Source organism: Sus scrofa, chromosome 13 (assembly GCF_054392235.1).
Source record: "Sus scrofa isolate SSC_HxYL_T2T_F1_AM1 chromosome 13, Sscrofa_HxYL_maternal_Yorkshire_Landrace_v2.0, whole genome shotgun sequence".
NCBI classification, from domain to species: Eukaryota; Metazoa; Chordata; class Mammalia; order Artiodactyla; family Suidae; genus Sus; species Sus scrofa.
Genome location: NC_139395.1, coordinates 127,571,945 through 127,590,687, shown reverse-complemented (window position 1 = coordinate 127,590,687; position 18,743 = coordinate 127,571,945). Strand labels below are relative to the sequence as shown.

General features: G+C 35.6%; 1 protein-coding gene across 41 annotated transcripts in view; it reads right to left on the bottom strand.

Moving 5' to 3' along the window:
- Nucleotides 1-18,743, bottom strand: part of NAALADL2 (N-acetylated alpha-linked acidic dipeptidase like 2) — a 1,339,033-nt gene that overhangs the window by 1,318,213 nt on the left and 2,077 nt on the right. The window lies entirely within an intron of this gene.

Here is an 18,743-nt window from a genome sequence, read left to right as displayed (position 1 = left end):
TAATAGTTATTTCTTAAAAGAGTGTATGTAAAATCATATCAGCTTATCTAATCACCCTTCAAATTGCTTCCCAGGCTCTTGGCAGGTTTGCCTTCTCAGGTAGTTGATTTTTGTTGTTGTTGTTGTTGTTGTTATTATTATTCTTTTATCCCTTTCTCTCTGTGTTCCAACACTGTTACAGTTTTCAGCAAATGAAAGGCTTTTTACATCTTAGGGTAAAAGCATACAGAGCAGAGATAGTTGAGAACCATATGCAGTCCTGCTGGTTCTTCCCCACAGGAGATAATGTACTGTAATGCAGATTTTGCTTGACTCTCCACAGGACCTCACAAAATGTGCAAATCTCTCCCTGCAGACCCAGCAACAAAACAGTTTTCCTGTCTCCTCCATACAATGGTTTGTTTTACATAGCATTCTTCTAAAGAAGGTGATTCACTGTACACAAATTATCAGAGGCTCATGGCATATGGAGATTCCCAGGCTAGGGGTGGAATCTGAGCTGCAGCTGCTGGCCTAAGCCACAGCCACAGCAACAAGGGATCTGAGCCGAGTCTGTGGACTACACCACAGCTCAGAGCAACACCGGATCCTTAACCCACTGAGCCAGACCAGGGATTGAACCTGAGCCCTCATGGATGCTAGTCAGATTCACTTCCACTGAGCCATGACAGGAACTCCCAGTCAGTTTTACTTTTAGACTCTGCACTGTCCCAAGGCTACAAAGCCCAGAAATACATAGGCTGTTCACAAGCAGATTTTAATACGACAGAACAATGACAATGAAGCAAATGGGATAATAATTACCATGTTTACTAAATAGAGTCTACTAGCAGCTCCGTGTTATCAATCAATTAATTAAAAAGAAAACAAATCTGTGGAACTTTCCCTATTCTAACTTTGTAATATGGCTGTAATATGTAAACTGGCTTCTCTTAGCTAACTTTGTTGGGTGTTAATGCTTCTTCTAAATGGTTCCCTTGCCTTTCCTTACTTTCACTTCAAAAATGTAGTGACAGCTGTTATCCCTTAATATACTAACACTTACCTCTCTACCAACAACTGACTTAATTCTCTAAACTATCTCAGACTTGTCAACTTTGAATCTAGATTTACCTGTATTTTTCAGTGTACCAGCACTTCAGCAAGACATCTACAATACTGAAGATTTTTCCAATTTCATCTTAGCAACTTTTCATTGGTTTTCATAGTACTTCCATATTTTTTGTTTCTAAGAAAATATTTTTAAAAGTCCATGGTATCCTCAATAAATGTTTGTTAAATATTTTAAGAACTTCACTACAGTTAACCACCCCCCCAAAAAAAAATCATACAGAGGGGAAATTTTCCTTCTGAGTTCCGTAGATGTGCAAAAAGAAAATGGTTATATATTCTGATTTGATTTCTACTTGAAGAGACAGTGTTCTCTTTGTGTTGAGTCCTAAACAATTTTCCACCAGCCAAGTATAAATGCTCTTATAATAATCCCTTACGGAAGTAAGGAATAACATTTAAGAAGAAATATTTAAAGAAAAAACATTTTAAAACAAAAATCAGTGTTCTTCTATAGGGAAACTAACATTTTTCTCATGTCTTCCTTGAAAAACAATAGCATTAAAAATAGAATATTAAAAATTAAAGATATTTTTGCAATAAAAACCTGAGAAATAATAAACCATCCCTTGTTATATGATGAATTCCCAAAATAGTCTAAGCAGACTACAACCATGGAACAATTTATTATGTCCAAATTATTCTTTTAATGATATAAGAAATTTAGAGAATACCAGATAAGCTATTTATTCTTTAAAATAATTTTAACAAATAGATATTAGAAAAACAATAAACTCACTCACACACACACAGTTATTGTCTTAGAAGTTTCTTAAAGCATATAAGGGAACTGTGGTATAAAGTCTAATACCATCTAAAAGCATCTTGTTAAATAAAAATGTAGACTGATTTATTATCATATATTGTGACTTTCCAGAAATAATCTCAACATTTAATTAAACTGTATTTCTCAGGCTTATTTTCAAAATAAATTACCATAAGGTTAGGAAAAGGAAATATTGAGGAAAGTTTCCCAAAGAAATACATATTATTTTGAACAGCAATCTAGTAGTAGCACTTTTCACCATATGAATAAAAAGACCTTAAACCAGAGAAAAATCCACACAGTCTTATCAAGGGATCTAAGGACCAAGCATTTTGTTCAATAATTCTGCACACAACACTATCCATCTTTTCCTACAAAATAATAAATTTTATTGAAAAGAATATAATTATTAAACTCAGATAGGTCCCATAATGCCAATAAAATGTTTATAATACTGACAAACTGTTGTACTCCTGAGATCAATAAAAAATAAATTACACATAAAAAAATCAATATTTAATTCATGCAGCCATCAGTATTAATATCAGCATAAAACACTTCATTTTGCATACAACTGAGGTAAAATTCTTCATACTAAAAAAAAAAAAATGTAAATGGTACAGTGGATGTAGTATTTCATTCCTTACATTCTATTTAGGATTTTTGCATACATTCTATAAAGTATATTTATGCTCTCAAGTTGCATAAGGACTTCCTGTTGAGGTTCATGGTAACTTCAAAGGAGCCATATTTACCTTACCTTTTACAATCAAATACATCTATCAAAATTAAACTGAAGCTGACATACCAGTTGCAGAGAACACAGAGTTTTTCAAATTACAAAGAATAGTAAGGGGAAAATTTCAGGGATTAACTGGGATGTACTTGAGGAGACGGGAGAAAAAAGGGAAAATCTAATAATCTAATCTCAAGAGGAATCTTTTCAATAAGCTTATTCAACTGAAGAGAAAAAAAGAAAAGCCTCAAAAAAACAAACTTGCATTTTTTTTTTTTGGCCATGCTCACAGCACACATAAATTCCCAGGTCAGGGATTGAACCTGCACCACAGCAGCAACCTGAGCTACAACAGTGATAATGCTGGATCCTTAACCTATTAAACCACCAGGGAACTCCTAATTTAAAGACTGAATATTTATTCAAACAACTTAAATGTCCAACAACAGAGAAATAGTTAGATTTATTATTGCCAAGTCAGATGAAGTACCATGCAGTCATTAATAACTACATTTATATAGTTCAAAATAATATTTTTTAAAATTTTTATATAAGTTATATTGAAAAAAACTGGTATGGTCTCAAAAATATAAGGAAAAAATAAAATAGAAAAAAATCAAAGAAAAAAATGCTGAGATTTTTTAACAGGGCATTTCTGGATAGTAAATTATAGGTGACTTTTTTTTTCTATCTCTATATTTTTCTAGGCTTTCTAAGTGTTCTGCAATGACTTATTATTTTTACCATTAGAAAAATGTTTATAGGAGTTCCCATCATGGCTCAGTGGTTAATGAATCTGACTAGGAACCATGAAGGGGTTTGATCTCTGGCCTTGCTCAGTGGGTTAAAGATCCAGCATTGCTGTGAGCTGTGGCATACGTTGCAGACACAGCTCAGATCTCGTGTTGCTGTGGCTCTGGTGCAGGCTGGCGGCTACAGCTCCGATTCGACCCCTAGCCTGGGAACCTCCATATGCCACGGGAGCGGCCCAAGAAAATGGCAAAAAGACCAAAAAAAAAAGTTTATAAGCATAAAATATTTGTTTTTCAAATATTATCTGAAAGTCAATTTGAAACTAAAATATCAGAGGAATAAAAGTTGTACAGTTGACACTACACTTGAACAACATGGGTTTGAACTAAATGGGTCCACTTATACATGGATTTTTTTCAATAAATATGTACTACAGTACTACACACTCCTTGGTTTGTTGAATCCACATATGCAGTACCATGGATATGGAGGGCTGACTGTAAGGTTAAAAGTGAAATTTTGACAGGCATAGAGGCTATGTGTGTGTGCAGGATATGTGCCCCTAACCCCCAAGTTATTCAAGGTACACCTGTATTTTGTTATCAGAAAATAACACAATAAGTAATCAAGTCATATACATTATCTGTGTCACTTGGATCTTTCTATAAAAACTTTTCCAAATAGGAATAAATGTTAAATGTTTCCATTTTTCCCACACAGCTTTTATACTTGAACAAAAAAGTTAACCAGACACAAAACTGATCTTCGAATTATTTCTCTTCCAGATCTGAGAGGAAAACACGCAAAGAAAAACATTAAAACTAGTTCTTAGTATGCTTTATTCTGTATGCTTTATTCAACATGCTATGACTCTTAATGTACTCTAGCATATCCTCTTATTTGCTGGGGATTATTTATGTGTGATACTAGTGGGAAGAGAGGGGGAATGATTTCTGGTTTTATTTTGTTTTTTCATTCTGCTTTAGCAGCATGCATTTATGTTCCTATAAAGTCAGATCATCTGGAAAACAGGTTTCATTTTTTTAATCTTTCTAATGTTGCCGGTTCAAGGACCCATAAAGTAGAATAACAAATACATATGTATGTACACATATATATGTATGTGTGTGTGTATATATATATATGTATTTACATATTAGGGGATTTATAGTTATCAACCCTTTTTTTTTTTGGCCATGACTGCAGTGTGTGGAAGTTCCAGAGCCAGGGAGCAAAACTCTGCCATAGCAGTGACAACACTGGATACTTAAACTTCTAAGCCACCACAGAACTCTGGGTTATCAGTTTTTAATTAATAATGTTACACAAGAATAGGACAGATATGATTATAGATTTTAAAATAGTGGAAACCCACTGCATAATCCTTATTTTTTCATTTTGTCAAAGACTAGTGGAAATTTCCTAAAAATCTAGGAACCACCTTTCTGGGCCATCCTTTCCTTCCAACCCTTCTCTCCTTGCTCTCTTGCCCTTTCTCAGGTTTTCCTCTGCCCTAGAAGAATACTGGCTTGCTACTCTATCTTCATAGCCCCCTAAAAGGTAACAAAGGCTTGAAGAAAATATTAACTAAATTAGCTTGGTAGTTCCACTATGATAATGTGAAATAAAGAATAAAAGTGCAGTGAAAGTGCATCTGTACATTTTAATGAAAAAAAAAAAAGAGAAGGCCACTACTTATAAAAAAGCTGTTTAAAAAACAAACAAAAAACAGTAATACATGGATTTGGATAGTGAAAAAGAGCTGGATTATAAATCAGAACACCAATTTCTGGTCCCAGCTTGTTCTCCTTTGAGTCAGACCTATGTGCGTCCGAGCAGGTCGCTGAATATTTTTTTATAAATGAAAAGAACTAAACTAGATGATTTCATAAAGTAACTACACCTCTAAGAATAGGCTTAATGTTCTCTAGAGAATACAATTAATCAAATGTAATAATAGTGTTAACTTCTGTATCCCAACACTTGTGCTTATTTATTAGTTTTACTTCAATTAATTATACATTTCCAAAAAAGATGTGTGGCTTCTAATGAAACATAAGAATGTAATAACAAATGCTGATATTCTAAAAATATTACTTCTTTTTTCAAGATTATCAACCTCATTTTTCCCACTCAACATGTTCAATGTTAGTGGAACAGGCAAAGAGTGAGTTGAAAATAGAGTGTGCAAAATAAACTTTTGAAAAAGCAAATTCAAAATATATGTTATAAGCTACTGTGATCTAATAATATTAGCATCAAATAATCATCTCTCTGGATTATGTAATAAAATATAAATCAGAGTCTCAGATAAGAACATAGTTTTGTGAATTAAAAAAACACATAAAACAAAACAAAATCTTAACTTGAGTCATTGTTTTATTTTCTCACACCTCCAAGTATAACAAAAGCTCTGTGAAAGGCAAATCTGGGTAATCTTTTTTTTTTTAAGTATTCTTGTTTGCTTCTCTCAGCAAAGAATAGTTTTCGGTGTTTACTTAATTTAACTGAACTCAACTCAACTGAATTCTAAGTGGTCTACAGTTATCTATTATTACTATAAAAAACTCTGATTTCCATAAACCATGTTTCAGACCATAAATCCCAATATTCATTTGGGAGAAAATATGGCCAAGGTGATATAATATATTTCTCTACTTTTCCCATGCCATCCCTACTGTGCAATATAACTTGGTGCCATTAAGTGTCCCTACAAGTGAACATGGACCCCGCAGACGGCATTCTGAGACTTACATGTAATTCATTTATAATTAAGTTCAGCTCCAATTCTGTTGTTAACCCTCACTCACTCCTGCTGAGCTCCACTTACCTAATACAACTCTTGAACACCTCTTATACTCTCAAACCTCCTCCCTCTTTACTCACAAAGTTCTCCTTATCTACTTACACCAAGCGTCTTTGGGGACTATCTAGAAACACTTGCCTTGCATAACCCTAGGGGTCATCGGCCTCCTCATTCCTGCTCCACTTGCCCACCCACCCATCCATACCCTCCCAAACACACACACACAAAATGCGTCTGCTATCCTCCTTTGTAATCTTGAACAGCAACAAATCCTGGCCCTACTGGCTATTCCCAGGCAGTTTCAGGTAAGGAAATCTGCACTTTCTATCCATTAGCCTATCAATATACCAGTTTTGCTTAAGCAGCAAAAGGCAGTGAAGTGATAAGATAAAGCTGTATTTTCAACCCCCAATCACACCTGACGTGAGCCTAGGCAACCTCTGTATGCCTGGCAAGGCTAAGGACAGAGTATACTTAAGAGTTTATGATCTATATGGGGAAGTACATCTTCACATGGGGGGTAAGGGTGGAATTCAGGAGTAGCTTTGGTTTGGGCTAACATATTAAGAGTACTTGGCTTTTGCCATGAAGATAAATTCATTTAATAAGTTTAATAAGCACACTCTGGGCACTGTAATGATAGATGAAGAAGGCAAAAAATAAAATACATCGCCTCTTCCCATGTAGCAAATAAAACATGGTGGAATGGGGTGAAGAGATATTGAAAATGTTGCTCATAAAAGCAACCATGTATACGAGGAATATACCACTTCAGCAGAAGTATGTCTGGATCTGGGTGAGGGGGTGGGGACATGTACAAAAAGAGATATTGCTGAATATGTGGATATCTGTTATTTAGAGAAGCGAGAAAGCCCTTTCAAGTAGAGTGTCCACATGTGTGTTACAGGGGCACAGAAGGAGGATTACTTATATCACAAAGTGTGTTCAGGATAAAGGACAGGAAATGGAGATGGAGTCTTTGATGGAGGACAGACTATAACGGGCCCTGTTTAGCAGGTTAATAAGTTTAGTTTCATCCCAAAGGCAGTGAGGAGCCACTAGAGACTTTTAAACAGAGGAGTGATAGTATTAAATGATCAGATATTAGACAACTGTTAGTGGATGGTGACTTGTAAAATCTTCCCAGAATTTAAACCACAAGGAAAGCTGCTAACTCTCCTTTGGGAAAGGAAAGCCCCTTACAGCTTAGCAAAGAACGCAATAAAATGGTTTCATCCTAACCCATATGCAATCTTTTCCAGGTCCCCTTCCCCATGTCTGGAGAGATCAGGAAAATGGTGAAAAGAAACAGGAAACAGCATTTATTAAGCATTGGGTACCAGGAAATGTACTAGATGTTTCATATACATTACTAACAACTCCAAAACAACCTTCAGATGTAGGTAAAATCATTCCCATTTTAGAAAGGAGGAAGTAAAGACCAACCAAGCTGTCAAGAATCCCAGAGTAATAGACTACTTTAGTAGAAATCTTGGGTTTAAACCCAGACCTAACTAACTTCAAATATACTCATGTATAACATACATACCCTCTATATTTAGTCTTACAATAATCCTTACATAGTGGACTGTTATTAGTATCACTTTATAAAGAAAGAAATTAAAATTCTGAAAGGTGGTCATACATATAAGTGGGCCAAGGAGATGAGGTGCAAGAGAAAGACAAGGCAGATGTCCTAAAGACAACTTTAACTGCTTCAAAGTGAGCTTCTAGCTCCAATTCGACCCCTAGCCTGGGAACTTCCATATGCCCCAGGTGCAGCCCTAAAAAAAAAAAAAAAACTGAGCTACTAAAACACAGATATAAAACTGACAAGACCCTTCCTTAATCTTCCACATTCCTTAACATTTCATTAAGGAATAATGTTTTATCAATTATATGTAGAAAAAATGCATGTAGAAAAAAAATATATGTTAGGAAAATGAGTAAATATTTCTTTTCACTATCCCCCAAAAATACGTAACCCAAAAAGATGTGAGATATAAAGCAACTCTTTAAATAACCGGAGACAGAAACTAGTAATAATGGCAAATGCTTTCTTATCAAACATTAATTTACAAGTTTTATAACCAATTTGTCCTAAACAGATTGTAATGGGAGGTGTTTTTTTAAGTCATAAAAATGCTTAGAAGAGTTCAAATTGGATACATACTAAGAAAATGTTTAGATTATGACACAAATGCATCAAGCTTCTATTATATAATTTTCTGCTTGCTTTAAAACTGAATTCTTGGTTAACAAGGATATGAAAAATCACACAATTAGATTTTTATATTTGATACCGAACAAATAAGAAAACAGATGCTTTTTTATAGATACATACCAGGCAGCAATGAAGTCAAGAGCAACTTTCTCCACTCTAGGGAAGAACTGGTGATGATGATGAGTCATTTAAAACTCACTAATGTTACTAACTCCAATATCAGCAACAATAAATTAAACCCTCAGTACCAGCATAATCTATGCCAACATTCCCAAATTGGAGATGGATGCAGAAGTTAGAGAGAGATGGCAGTATACCACGTCAATCTTGGTGAAAGTAAAAACCAAGACATCATCTCTTTCCATACATATACAATATCTAACTTAAAAATGTTCAGCTTTTAACAATCATTAAAATCATTTGTTTTCCATTCTTAGTGAAATTAAGGATTTGGAAGAAAATATAACACTTTCAACTGGTGGAACAGAATAAAATATATTTGACAAAATAAGCATGCTCACTCTCTGCCTTGCCCTTCCTATGCACCCATCTCAAATTGAGTAAAGCAAATGAAAAAATATCTATACTGTTTTCACCTTGGAAAATTGAAAAGGATCATAATGAAGATGAAAATTATCTGGGCCCAATGTTTAAATATCACTACAATAATAATACTATGAGGATTATTCAGATAGCAAAGCAAAAACTAAGAAGAGAGACAGGAATTCTTTGCTCTATTTAGATAACCTAAAAAGACTGGGAAAGAATGAAAGGAGAAGCAGCCATTACTAACTACAATACAAAACTTCAATAGTATCTACAAAACTCCCAAAATACCTTATGGTTTGTAGCACTGAAAATCAGATAAAAGATAGCTATTTTTTATATTCAAAAATCAATGGCCAACAAGCACATGAAAAAATGCTCAACATACTGATTATTAGAGAAATGCAAATCAAAACTACTATGAGGTACCACCTCACACCAGTCAGAATGGCCATCATAATAAGTCCACAAATAACAAATGCTGGAGAGTGTGTAGAGAAAAGGGAACCCTCCTACACTGTTGGTGGGAATGTAAACTGGTACAACTATTATGGAACAGTATGGAAATACCTCAGAAAACTAAATATAGACCCAGGGGTCCCACTCTTGGGCATATATCCAGACAAAACTTTCCTTGAAAAAGACACATTCACCCACATACTCACTGCAGCACTATTCACAATAGCCAAGACATGGAAACAACCTAAATGTCCATCAACAGATGATTGGATTAAGAAGACATGGTATATATATACACAATGGAATACTACTCAGTCATAAAAAGAACAAATAATGCCATTTGCAGTAACATGGATGGAATTAGAGACTCTCATACTAAGTGAAGTCAGAAAGAGAAAGACAAATACCATATGATACCACCTATATCTGGAATCTGATATATGGCACAAATGAAACTTTCCACAGAAAAGAAACTCATGGACTTGGAGAACAGACTTGTGGTTGCCAAGAGGAAAATGGGGGAGGGGGCAGACTGGGAATCTGGGGTTAATAGATTAAAACTATTGCCTTTGGAATGGATAAGCAACGAGATTCCGCTGTATAGCTGGGAACTATATCTAGTCACTTATGATGGAGCATGATAATGTGAGAAAAAGAATGTATATGTGTGACTGGGTCACCTTGCTGTACAGTAGAAACTTGACAGAACACTGTAAACCAGGTCTGATGGAAAAAATAAAAATCATTTTAAAAAATCACAAATTTTCAAATAAATGAAGTTAAAAATATCTTGTAAGCTGCTAAAACTAAGATCTATGCAGACTGTACTTTAATGATATATTTACACTGTTCATGTGATAATACGTGAGAATAAAACCCCAGATCACAATTGCTAAAAATACTTCTCAGAAAATCCATCGAGAAGGATTTCTGAGGCCCTAGTAGTAATTATCCTCATATAATATTGATTAAACAAAATCATAAAGTGACTGATCCTGGTGTAGCTGTAGACATGAACTCCTGTAAAATCAAATATGGCACAATGTCATTTAATAGCACTTTTGATAATGCTGAAATGTTATTTTTCTCTAACTCTGGATTCCCCAGGCTGCTTTAGTATTTAAGACCTTCAATAAGAGCCCTCTTTCTGTTTGCTCCCCATTTTCTCTTTTTAAGTTTTATCCAGGCAATTCCAGCACACACATAAAGATTAGTCATAGTCATGAATGGAACCACATAGTCCCTACGTTCAGGATATGAATGTCTAACCTTCCAAAACAAAAGTTTTTAAAGACAACCTGAGACTGAGCCTTCGAAAACTTTGTTCACAAACTACTTTATGTTATAACTATTTTGACTATTTAAGTTCTCCTGCAGTGTAATGATAATATTTCATCTTTCTCTTACATGGCCCAAAGCACAGAATAACCTAGGATTTGTTTAAAAATATCTCAAAAATTAGAAATAAGGAAGTGAGTAAGCCCTTTACTATATTAAAGGTAAAGGCATTTTTCTTTTGCAGGGTGCTGTAAAAGGGATCTTTGTGGCAATGAAATAGTTCTATGTCTTGACTGTGGTGTTAACTGCATGAATCTACACATGAAATAAAATGACACAGAACTATATACAAAAGTTGTACCAATGTCTATTTCCTGGTTTTTATATCATACTATAGTTGTATAAGATACAACCAATGGCTGAAACTGGGTCAAGAGAACACAGGACATTTCTGATTCCATCTTTGCAAATTCCTTCAATCTATAGTTTCAAAATAAAAAGTAAAAAAAAGGGAGAGAGAGCGAGGGAAGCTTCTCACAGATATCTCAATGTCAAGAGTACAGGAGGAAAATCATTCCAGCAAATCCAAAAGATCAGCATAGGTAAACATCAGAAAAGCAAATAAACCATAGCAGTTGTATAATGGTTATAGTATGAATATTTGATGGGACTGAATAAAAACTTAATCTGAGTATAACCTTAAGGGGACTAAACATAATGAGAATATGACAAGCAAACTACTTGTATGTCAATTCGTATCCTTTCCTGGTATCTGAAAACATATTCTATAAAGACCTACTATAAGCAAGAAATTATTTCAAAGTCTTAAATTTTATTTTTAAAAAGATGTATTTTGAAATGGATATCATATTCACATTCTTTTTTAGTAATTTACCATTCCAAGAAGATAGTCATGTTTTATTTGTGACTTGGAGCTCTCCAACATAGCTCAGAGTACCTCAGTTAGAGAATCATCATCTTATTTTCCAGCTCCAAGGTGGTGATTTACAAACCATTTGGGCTGGCATATTGTGAGGTAGCCACTACACCCTTTGTGATTAGGCTATCTTTGGGAAAATTCTTACCAGAAGGATAACTGCTAGCTCTCTATGATGTCAACTATGATTTACTAGAAAAGGGCTAATCCTAGGACCTACATATGTCCTATAAACAGAACCTCCCTTAGAAATACCCCTCACATACTTTTTCATCTCAACAAGAAGCAGTAAAGCCTTGAGGTGTTTTCCAAACTCACACACACAAGAGTAGGTGTCCTGCATAATTAGCAGTTACTTCTCTTGAAAATATCTGGCTTTTAAAGTTTTATGGGAATTTAGCAAAGTTAAATTTAGGGAAAGGGTCCAAGACTATAAGCCTTCTTAAAACATCCCCAATCAGATTCACATCACTTGAGAAGATGAAATAAAGGATGCTTTTATCACCTAAACGCAATTAAAAATTTCAAATTGACTTCTACAACCAGCATTTCCAAAAAGTGTTACAGTGCACCAAAAGGTGTTTATTTTGGTTTGAGCACTCTCTGGGAGTTCTGAAGCCTAGCAGGAAATACTTTTTCGGGTTTGGTTCAGAAAAGCTGAATGGTCCCCTCTGGGAGATGGCTAGTTTATAAGTGCATCTTAGAAGAAGGACATGGCCCAAGAAGTTGTCAAATCACTGAGTGGGTATATTAGATTGGAAAAAAAAAAAAAAAAGTTTTAACATCATTACAATTTACAGAGAGTATGATTTTTTTAAAGTGTTTCTGCTTTGTGTGTGTGTGTATTTTCCTCCAGTAAGTGTAAAAAGATAGGAGACCCAAAGTACATTTAGTAATACATTATATGAGGTTATTTTTTCATCAGTGATAACTGGACACAATGCACAGGAGTAAGACAGCACAGCCTATGCAAAGTTATAAATTTACCAACAGAAAAGGCTGGAGTGATACAAAAAAATCCTAAAACTGAAGTTCATGAATAATTGTCTATGCGAAGGCTGTAAAAAAGCCAAAAGCCAAATATAATATAGAAAACATTCATATGTGGTTTTGTATACAATGGAAAAGTCAAAAATTACAGAATTTTCATTATCTGTTTTCAAAAGTTTCCTAACTCTTCTAAAGTTTTTCATGACTGAACATTTAAAACACAAAATAGGAGTTCCCGTTCTGGCTCAGCAGAAATGAACCTGACTAGTATCTATGAGGATGCGGGTTCAATCCCTGGCCTCGTTCAGTGGATTAAGGATCCGGCACTGCCGTAAACTGTAGTTTAGCTCTCAGACAGGCTCAGATCTCACATTGCTGTGGCTGTGGTGTAGGCCAGCAGATGCAGCTCCAATTCAACCCCTCTCCTGAGAACTTCCATATGCCACACTTGCAGCCCTAAAAAGCAAAAAATAAATAAATAAAAATAAATATAATTTTTAAGTTAATAAAACACAAAATTTCTGTAATATACTCTTAGTCAAACTTTAGTAATTAATACTGAGAGCAAATTCCCATTATGAGTAAAGCCCAGCATTTTAAAAATTGAAACCACCTTTATAAACAAGTAATTGAGGGAAAATTATGCTGAGCTCAAAACACAAGGTTTCTATGAATGATAAATCACCTTTCTTATCTGAACTGATAGATCAAAATGCCAAAACAATTAAATTACAATTTTGTTTGACATAAATATCCTATGAAACAGTGCAAAACAGACAACCCTGATTTCAAGTATACTATTTGCTTTTAACTGGCAAACAAACTGAGCAATGAATCAAATTTTGCTAAAGAAAACATGAAGCACACTGCCAGATCACAGAGGTCAAGGAATTCATCAAGACTCACTTTCTATATAACTCCGTTTTTGGCTAAGAGAGAAAAAAATCATCCATTCTCTCATATAAACACAAAAATGCACTAACGTAAAGACAGATATTTAACTGCTTCTACATCAAATATGACTATAAATCACATATAAATTGGATCACACTCACTTTGTAGTTGTATGTGCAAATATATTTTTGTGTACATAAAATATATATGTTATGTACATATATGTGTATGTGTTCATATGTCTAGAGAGAGAGAAAAAAGTGAGCTTAAATTTTTATCTTTACAAGCCTCGTTCTTTCATGTTGCTATCTCATCTATTTCTTCGGATGTACCAATAAAAAGTTACACCATTATATTTTTGAGCCATAGGAAGCCCTAAAATGATCTTGAGTTACCCTCCTAATTTTTCAGTAAAAAACAAAAACAACAACGACAAAAAGCAAGGGCCAGAGAAGACAAAGACACAAAAGCAAACTGGGGACAGAACTGGGACTAGTACTCTGAACGTCTGACTCCTAATCTTTTGCACCAATCATGTCCCATACAAAGACATGGACTCCTGAAAACTGGTAAATATTGTCAGAAGAAACAATAATAGATTCCTATTCATATATCATTTTATTTTTACCTGCCTTTTTTTTTTTTTTTGCATTTTTAGGGCCATACCTGCAGCATACAGAGGTTCCCAGGCTAGGTGTCAAATCAGAGCTGCAGCCGCTGGCCTACGCCACAGCCACATCAGATCTGAGCAGAATCTACAACCTACACCACAGCTCACCAACACCAGATCCTTAACCCTCTGAGCAAGGCCAGGGATCAAACCTACATCCTCATGGATACAAGTCAGATTCATTCCTGTTGAGCCTCAACTCTTTACCTGCTTTTTAAGTAAAGTGCTCTGCTTTCAAATATCTGCTAAGACTTCATGAGAAAATGATGAGGTACTAGAATTTTCTATTCAGGTGTATTTGGATTTTATACACCATTCACCTGTAATGTATATTCACGATTAGCCAGCATCCGAAAGCTTTTACACCTATAATCACAATATAGTACTTTACTTAAGTAAAAATCATTGATTTATGAGTTTTCATTCTCTGATGAAAATTTTTTTCATATATGATTTTGTCTATGTTTCCAAAGAGAAGGAAGCGTTATAATTAAGGATATGGTTGCTGTAACAGAACTTCCTGGCTCCACTAGCACTATGTAACCTTGGGCAAGTTAACTTTCCCACTTTATGTCTTAGTTTCATTTGTAGAAATAATCAACCTAGGTGATAGTGTTTGGATGAAGATTAAATGATAACCCATACAAACCAAAACAACAGGGCTGGCTCTTAGTAAATGCTCAAAAAAATATTATCTATTATAACCAATTTTTTTAGTTATCTAATAGATTAACACATGGGAGTTAAAGGAATATCAGATGTCCTGTAGAACAGGAACTTGGCAAGCACTTCATAAAGTGCCAGAGAGTAAATATTATGGGCCATCTCTGCTTCTACACAAAACTCTATAATCTATGACAAATACAGATAGACAATCAACTGATGGCAAGTAGTAGGCTGGATTTGGCTTGAAGGCCATTGTTTGCAGCTTCCTGATAGAGAATAACAGCTACACTCCACTGAGAAAGTGAAGAACAGAGAGATCAACTGAGTAACAGGAAGTTAGCAAATACGCCATTGGCAGGTACAGAACTAGAAACAAGAACTCTAGTTCAGTTCAATGTTCTGTCTACCTCTCCTCATAGAACAGGCTCCATGAAATCTCCTTATCCTGATTTTCGAGCAGAAACAATCACTCCTTTACCCTGACACAATATATGAGATTGGAAGAAAACTGATAGATTTTAGAGTGATGAGTACATTGGGGTTCACTACCATAGTCTCTCTACTTTTGAGTATCTGATAATTTCCACAGTGTGAGTAAGGTTACACACACACACACAAACACAAAACCCTCTCTAAGCACTTAATACTTTTTATCTGGCATTTATCAATTGTCTTAGGATACTTGCATATGTTCTTTTATTCTCTACTAGAAACAGTAATTTGAAGGCAAGGATCCTATCATTTGCATCTTGGTATCACCATCTCTTGCCAAGACCTCACACAACGAACTATCTTAAAATTAAGATTTAAAAATAAATGGTCCCTAAATAATTGAAGGAAAGCCATCCCAAACAAGGTACCATTTCCAACTGCAAAATTCTCTCCATCCTGTCCAGTGGCTCAGTATGACTAATGTCAAATGCTCTTTCCTTACACCCAATTAGTTGCCAATCCCGTATTCGTTAGATTATTTTCTAAACCCAACTTAAATCTATTCCTAGGGAGTTCCTGTTGTGGCTCAGTGGTAACGAACCCAACTAGTATCCATGAGGACGTAAGTTCAATTCCTGGCCTCACTCAGTGGGTTAAGGATCCAGCATTGCTGTGAGCTGTGGTGCAGGTCTCAGACATGAACCAGATCCCAAGCTGCTATGGCTGTGGTGTAGGCCAGCGGATACAGCTCCAATTGGACTCCTAGCCTGGGAACTTCCATCTGCCACAGGTGTGGCCCTAAAAAGCAAAAAAAAAAAAAAAAGATATAAAATCTATTCCTAGCTAACATATCTTTCCATCTCTTTTTACCTTTCCATAAGTAGGTTCACGATTCCACAACACTGCTCTCTACTAGACCACACTTGGTACCTAAAAGCAAGCCATCTCTGACATGATGGTAACATTCTTAGACGATTACTATAGTTAGCCAGAGCACTGGAGATAAGATTCAGTATTTTTATTCTCATTACAGTCTTTCTCAGATTTTATGATATGATCCTGCTTATTTTCTCCTTCACCTCAAGCTAGCTTCTATTTTATAATCTCAACATTCTTTTCTACTTTGAGTTCTACTTCTTCCAAGCAGAACTCAAAGTAGAAACTCCCTCTTTTCTTTCCTCAACAAAATTCAGAGTTCTTTGTTTCAGGAAATTCTCAGAATCTCAAAGTATTTTCTTATCAATATCTCTGAACAAATGGAAAAAAAGATAAAATTTCCCACAAATTTCTTAGGCACTGTCTTCTACTTATGAGAAAAGAGAAGGAATCCAAAAAGAACATCCACAGCCCCACCTGCATCTGTGTCCACAGAGTTTTCTTTTTCTCTTATTACTGTAGACAAATAGCCCATAATCCTAAAAACATATAACTTCTCCTTTCTCTCCAACATGCACATAAATACTGCTCTCCTCCTTCTCCTGCATCATCACTTTTCCATTGCTATTGGCTCCTCTTCACAAGCAAAACAAGAAACCACTGTTTTGTACATCTTTAAAACTTTATATCACATAGCCCTCCAACTAATGATCCAATTTCTTCATAATCAAGGGAAATATATCATCATCCTCTTTAACTTCTCTTCTACTACTACTTTGTCAAACATTCCAAACAAGCCTTCATCACCTCCACTCCATAGAAACTCATCAGGGTTATCAATGATTTCCTTTGCTCAATTCTCAAACCTCATCTTGACAATCCTCCTTCTTCTTCATGTGCTTCCTTCATTTGTCTTCCATGATTCCACACTCTCCTGTCCCTCCTCTTACAGCTCTTTTTCAGGATCTTTTGCAGGTAGCTTCTCATCTCAACATTGGAACCCCCCAAGTTTCAGTCCCTGGTCTAAGTTTTCTAACCCCACATATGTTTTGTAAATTTATCTAATCTCTTTGCTTTTAAAAACAGTTGCATACTAAAGACTCCTTAATGCAGGAGTTCCCATCATGGCTCAGGGGAAACAAATCTGAGTAGTATCCATGAGGATGTAGGTTTAATCCCTGGCCTCATTAAGTGAATTAAGGATCCAGCGTTGCCTTGAGCTGTGGTGTAGGTCGAAAACATGGCTCAGATCCCAAGTTGTTGTGGCTGTGGTGTAGGCCTGTAGCTACAGCTCTGATTTGATCCCTAGTCTGGGAACCTCTATATGCCTTGGGTGCAGCCCTAAAAAAAAAGATTCCTTCATTCCTATCATTAGCCTGGCCTTCAGACAGCCTGCTCAACATCTCCACTTGGATATTTAAAATGCATCTAATCCTTAACATATCCAAATCCAAATTCTTAATCCTTGCCATGTCTTTCTCCTGCTAGCTTCCCCAACTCATTTAAGTGTAAGTTCTATCTTTTCAGTTGTTTAGGCAATTAAGTTCTCCCTATTTTCTTTTGCTCTCACACTCCATATGTCAGCAAATCCTGCGGAATATACTATCAAAGTACATCCAGAATCTGAACTTTTCAACACTTCTATTATTACCATCCTCATCTAAGCCACCATCTCTGTCACATAAATTATTAAAATTGCTCAACCGGCAGTGACTTCTGTCCTTGCCTTCCTTCAATCTATTCTCAACACAGTAGCAAGAGTGATGGACTTAAACAGTTCTGTTAGACAGTTCTGATCAAAACACTCAAAGGCTTCCCATATTACTTCAGGTAAAATAGCTTGCTAGACCATTTAGTACTTTCCAACCTCTATTTAAGACTACTTATCCTACTTATCCCTTTTATCTACTCCACTCCACAAGACTGGCTTCTTTGCTGAGTCTTGAACACACCAAAATGCAGGACCTCTGAATTTCTTATTCTCTGTGCCTGGAAAACTCATACTCCAAATATCACATGGCTCACTCCCTCACCTGCTTCAAGTCTACTTAAATGTCATCTTCACTGAAGGCCTTTTCTTACAATCCTATTTTAAACCACTAAACACAGACACACACATCCTAGCTGGTTTTATGTTTCTCCATGGCACTTAGTACAGGTATATCTCATTTTATTGTGCTTCTCTTACTGCACTTCACAGACAGCGGATTATTCAAAATGGAAGGTTTGTGGCAACACTGTGTTGTCAGACAATGGTTAGCATTTTTTAGCAGTATAGCATTTTTATTTAAATTGCATTGTTTGTTTTTTACACACTTAACAGACTACAGTATAGCATAACTTTTTTGGGGGGGGCGGGCAGGTGTCCCCACAGTATGTTCCTGAGCCAGAGATCAATCCCATGCTGTAGCAGGAAACTGAGCTAAGCAGACAATGCCAGATCTTTAACTATAAGGCCAGCAGGGCACTTGTAGACTAACATAACATTTATGTGCACTGGGAAGCCAAAAAATTCCTGACGTCCTTCATTGTGATATTCCATTAATTGCAATGGTCTGGAACCAAACCCACAGTATCTCTGAGGTATTCCTGTACAGTAT